The sequence below is a fragment of the Marmota flaviventris genome, chromosome 11, assembly GCF_047511675.1.
Source record: "Marmota flaviventris isolate mMarFla1 chromosome 11, mMarFla1.hap1, whole genome shotgun sequence".
Lineage (NCBI taxonomy): Eukaryota > Metazoa > Chordata > Mammalia > Rodentia > Sciuridae > Marmota > Marmota flaviventris.
Window position 1 is genome coordinate 78,066,646 of NC_092508.1, and position 5,400 is coordinate 78,072,045.

At 36.6% G+C, this 5,400-nt stretch overlaps 1 non-coding gene across 1 annotated transcript; it reads right to left on the minus strand.

Moving 5' to 3' along the window:
- Positions 1-3,837: 3,837 nt before the first annotated feature.
- On the minus strand, positions 3,838-3,910 carry Trnag-ccc (transfer RNA glycine (anticodon CCC)). Its single transcript has one exon. It is a non-coding gene; the product is annotated as a tRNA-Gly (tRNA).
- Between the last annotated feature and the right edge of the window lie 1,490 nt (positions 3,911-5,400).

Genomic DNA, 5,400 nt, shown 5'->3' on the forward strand with positions numbered 1-5,400 from the left:
GGTTCACACCTGTAATTCTAGTCTCTCCGGAGGCTAGGGCATGAGTATTTCAAGTTCAAGACCAGCCTTGGAGAAACTCTGTCTCGAATATTTTTTTTTTTGTGTGTGTGTAGGGGGGGACCAGGGATTGAACTCAGGGTCACTTGAACACTGAGCCACATCCCCAGCCCTATTTTCTATTTTATTTGGAGACAGTTTTCACTGAGTTGCTCAGTTGAATTTTTTAAAAAGGACTGGAAATGTAGCTTAGTGGTGAAGTGCCCCTAATGTTCAATCCTTAGCACAGCAAAATAAATAATAAATAGATAGATAGATTGCAGGTTTAGGGGTCAAAGTTCTCATCTTATCACCATTAATGTAACTCTTCCCAGTAGGAGAAAGTTGTTCGTAAGTTTTCTGTGCTTCTATCATGAAATGCTTTACTGATTTGTATTTTTTTAGTGGGGTTTGTTTGCTTTTAAATGACTATTTTAAAGCAGTTTTATATTCATAGCAAATTGATCAGAAAGTACAGACAGTTCCAAAACACTCCTGATCAGAAGTACAGACAGTTCCAAAACAATCCTTGTCACCCTCCCATTCTTTTTTATTTTTTTTCACAGTATCCTTCGAAAATTCATGTGCCTCTTAATCCTTATAATACTTTTGAAGAAACTCTGATACAAAATTTTACTAATTTAGACCCAACGAATCTTAAAAATCAAGTTAGTTTTTCCCAAGCTTGGTCAGTGGAGATCAACCCCACAGATCTGATGACAGAAATATGTCATGCCTACTTTATAAATTCAATGTTTTTCTTTAAACCAATTATTTTTAAATTAAACACATGTATTTTTAAAAGAAACATTGTCTATTATATAATTAGGAAGGTAGTTTTAGAAACAGATGCATAATTATTGCAATTAAAAATAAATAAGTTTAGGCCAATCATAGTGGTATATATATGTAATCTCAGCTACTCAGGAGGTTAAGGTATGAGGATTACAAACTTCAGCCAGCCTAGGCAACTTAGTGAAACCCTGTCTCAAAATAAAATTTAAAAAGGCTGGGGACTCAGTGAGAGAGTGCTTGCCTAGCCTGTGTGAGGCCCTGGGTTTGATCCCCAGTAACAGCAACAAAAATGTTTGTACACATCTATTGTCTCAAATTGATTCACTGAAGTATGCCTGTCACAGATTGGTAAAATTTGGTTCTGCATACGCAGCGTTTTTTCTGCTATAATACTAGTGATAGATGGTTTTGCAATAAGGCACTTTCCTATACTCTTTGACCTGGATCAGGAAGAACATGGATGAGATTCGATTGCAGAATCTAGTATTTGACATCTCGCCACTTTTTCTCCCACTTATCGTGCCACTTCCTTTATGGGCAAAGCAGCCTGTCTTAGTCCATTTTCTGGTACTATAACAGAATGCCTAAGATTATTTGACTCACAGTTCTGGAGACTGGAAAGTCCAAAAGCGTAGTTACAGCATCTTCTTGGTTTCTGATGAGGATCTAGTGCTGCATAATAAAATTGCTGAAAAAGTTAGATGGACAAGAGGGCTGTTGTAGAAGAGGCAAAGCATGAGGGGTAGACTTGCTTTATAACAAACCACTCTTGCTCTTGTGGTAACTAACCTAGTCCCCCAGGAGTGAGAACTCACTTATTCCAGAGAGAATTAACTTAGTCCCATGAAAGTAGTATTAATGACCCACACATCTTTAAATGTCTCATCACTTCTCAATATTGTTACACTGGGAACCAAATTTTAACATGAGTTTGGGAGAAGACGATCCATGTCCAAACCATAGCTCAACTGAAAGCTAGGAAGACAGAGTATTTGCTCAATTTATTCAGCTTGAAGAAATGCCAGGACCTCTCTCTCCACCCCAGTACTCTTTGTGGTTTACCACACAACCTCTCCAACTTTAAACTGAGATAATCAAATACAGCCATGTGCCACTTAATGATGGAGGTACATTCTAAGAACTGCATTGTAAGGTGATTTCATCATTTGGTGAATAAAGCAGAGTGTATTTATACAAAATAAGGAGGCTACAATGTCATCGTGCTCTAAATCTTATGGAACTACCAACGTATATGAAGTCTGTTGTTAACCAAAGCATTATTATGTGGTAAATGTCTGTAATAGGTTTATAGACATTAAAGGGAATAGAAGATTAAAACTTAAAGTTGGGATTCTTTCTTTCAAATGAACACCAACATACAAGAAACAATCAATGTCTTCTTAAATATCTATCCCTATGAAAAACAAAAATGCAGGCCAAAGATACACAAATGATTTGAAGAGTCTACAGTTACAATTTTAAGAACAACCAATAATAAAAATTAAAAATAATGATAATAAAAAAAGAACAAAGACTCTTCAAAGCTAATCTTTTTAAAAACCTGTGTGACACTTGTTTTAATCTATTAATCTTGCAGTTTTTTTCTTTGCCCTTTTTTTTGTTTTGTTTTGTTTTTTGTGTGTGTGTCTGTGGTATTGATATCAAACCCAGAGCTTGCATGCTAGGCATGGGCTGTGACACTGAACTACATCCCCAGCATCTGCTAATCTGCTTTTATTTAAAAAAAAAAGGAAACAAGCAAGCAAGATCTGGCACCACCCTCAATGCATTTATCAGATATATATCAAGCTGATTACTAATTAATGAATTATTTTAGTTATATATGTGTTTTAAGATTACTTTCTATTTATAACAGGTGATTCAAAAGTTTCTAATTCTGATAAGTATATACATTTTACCACTTGAGAAAACATATTTAGGTAAAAAAATTATTGAGGTAAACAAAACTCTAAAGTAAATAGTAGTTCTAGTGGTATCTGAACAGGTCAAAAATGTGAAAATTGGATACGAGTGACTGAAGCTTGGGAAACAGTAAAACTCTGTGTCAAATTCTCGTGTAGGCATTCAGCATTTGTGATAAAAATGGGAAAACTTGACAATTAAAACCCAAATTAAGGGGCTGGGGTTGCAGCTCAGTGGTATAACACTTGCCTAGCATGTGTGAGTCGCTGGGTTCAGGACTGCATATAAATAAATAAATTAAATAAAGATTTGTCAACAACTAAAGATTAAAAGAAAACCCAATTAAACATTGGTGCTAAACATTGGTGCTTTTTCCTTCTGGAGGAGGTATCATAATTCACATTAGCGGGAAAATAAATCTCTGCTCATTTCCACAAGCATTCCACAAGCATGTAGGAGAGAGGAGAAAATGGAAAGAAGAGAATTTCAATCCCTCTGGCAACATTTCAGGGATGGTGGAGAGAGGGACAAGAAGCAAATTGGTGAGCATTAGAGCATGTTAGTGGTTTTGGATATGGAACAGTAGCAGAGAAGCTAACTGGGGGAGGAAATATTAATTGCTTTTCAGTTAATGGGAGGCTGATGAAAAAAGACCCCAAAATGAACTGAAAAAAGAAACCATGACTGCATCCTTCTGTTACCCTCAACTTTAGCAATTCTATACACACTCTTTTTTGCTATTGTTTACCAGGTTGGTAAACAGATGTAGGAGTAGGGGAAGGTTAGGGAATGGTTGAAGAATGCCTGTCATCTCTCATTCATGTATTTATTCAGTCAACAAATTAAAAGGGTTTTAAAAAAAATTTTAGTTGTTGATAGACCTTTATTTATTTATATGTGGTGCTAAGAATTGAACCCAGTGCTTCACACATGCCAGGTAAGTGCGCTACCACTGAGCCACAGCCATAGCCCAAATTAATATGGTTTATCACTTACAATGTGCTAGGTGCAAAGATAAGCACTGGGGACAATAGAAGACCAAGAGATATAATCCTGACAGCACAACTTTTTTTTTTGGGGGGGGGGAGGTGCTGGGGATTGAACCCAGGGCCTTGTACATGGGAGGCAAACACTCTACCAACTGAGCTATATCCCCAGCCCTGACATCACAACCTGAAGTCAAGTAGAGAGATGGGATAACATACTGGCATTGTGATAGATTTTATGTGGGAAAAATTACTGGGTGCTGTGAGGCAGTATACTTCTTCCTGCTTGCCTCTTCAAATCCACTGACTATTATGGTCACCAGTTCCAGCGAAGGCTTCCATCAGTTTGACACAAGTATAATCTGACTGCAGCTCTGTCGGGCCTAGGATGCTGGTGTCCAGGCTCCTGTCCCAGAATGTCTATGACACATGTGCGACACTGAGCGTGAGAAACTTAATGCCACGTGGGAGCCACTGCACAAGGCTTTATTCCTTCTGAAGTCTGCTGGCAGAGTAGTTTGAGATACATGTCCTCAGGCTTCTCGGAAGATCCTATGGGATTGAGCACCCTTTCACTCATCCCAGTGGTCAATTCTGTAATGCATTCTTATATTGTCTTTCTCTCATTCTATGAGTCACTTCCCCCCAGGGGTGCACTGAAGCTGGCTCATCTGGCCATCAGGGGCTGATTTTAACCTTTCAGGAATTTTTTCATTTGGTGGTTAAACCCAGGCATCGTTCAAAAGAACATTATATAACATTAAATAAGGTGAATTAAAAGCAAAGTCATAAATACTCATCACTTCTAAATTCTTTTGCTCACTTTTACTCTATCTGTGCTCTTGAGGTTATTTTCATCTATTGTAACTGTCTCGTTGGAACACTTTATCCATGGGCTATGTTGCATCTCTTTCCAAGTCTGCCCTCAGCAACATCATGTTAGAAGCTTAATATTAGCTACAGTGGAAGTATGTATGTATAACAGAGAAACAGGTAAACACTACAAACTAGGGTTTGAGTAATTATTCTATTGATTGCCTAGACTTAAGAAAATAATAGAGAAAATATTAATGTAGGTTAAACTTACAGGTATATCATGTGTATAGCAGTTTTATTGTAAATTGCACAAATATTCGGTTCTAAATTATTATTTGATTCAGAAAAAAACCCACATCATTGATGAATAAGTGAAGTTAACACACATTATCAACTTTCATCTTAGTTGTCCTATAAGTGAACCAACATTCACGTTGCAACTATACTTACTTGTCAGTCATGAATGTAGGTTGGCTACAAAACTTAGCCAAATCAATGAAAGCCTGTAAAAATCAGTTGGCTATGTAGAATTTACCAGAGCATCATACATTTTATTATAATTTAGAAATTGTGTACTATACATAATTTATGTTAGTAAAATTTAAAATAAACATTTGTATGTGTACATGCATAAATTTTTCTTGGTAAACAGATCATTAAACATTCATTAGCACTCCACTGCTCATATCTCTTTTATTTCAGATTCTGCTTTGGACTCAGTCCAATATAAGATTACCATATTCAAGTTTGACTCTAGAAAACAGACCTCAGAATGAGAATTGGGAACTAGATCACTCACCAATAAGATGGTAATAGGCATATTGATAAATCTTGGAAGGCAGTA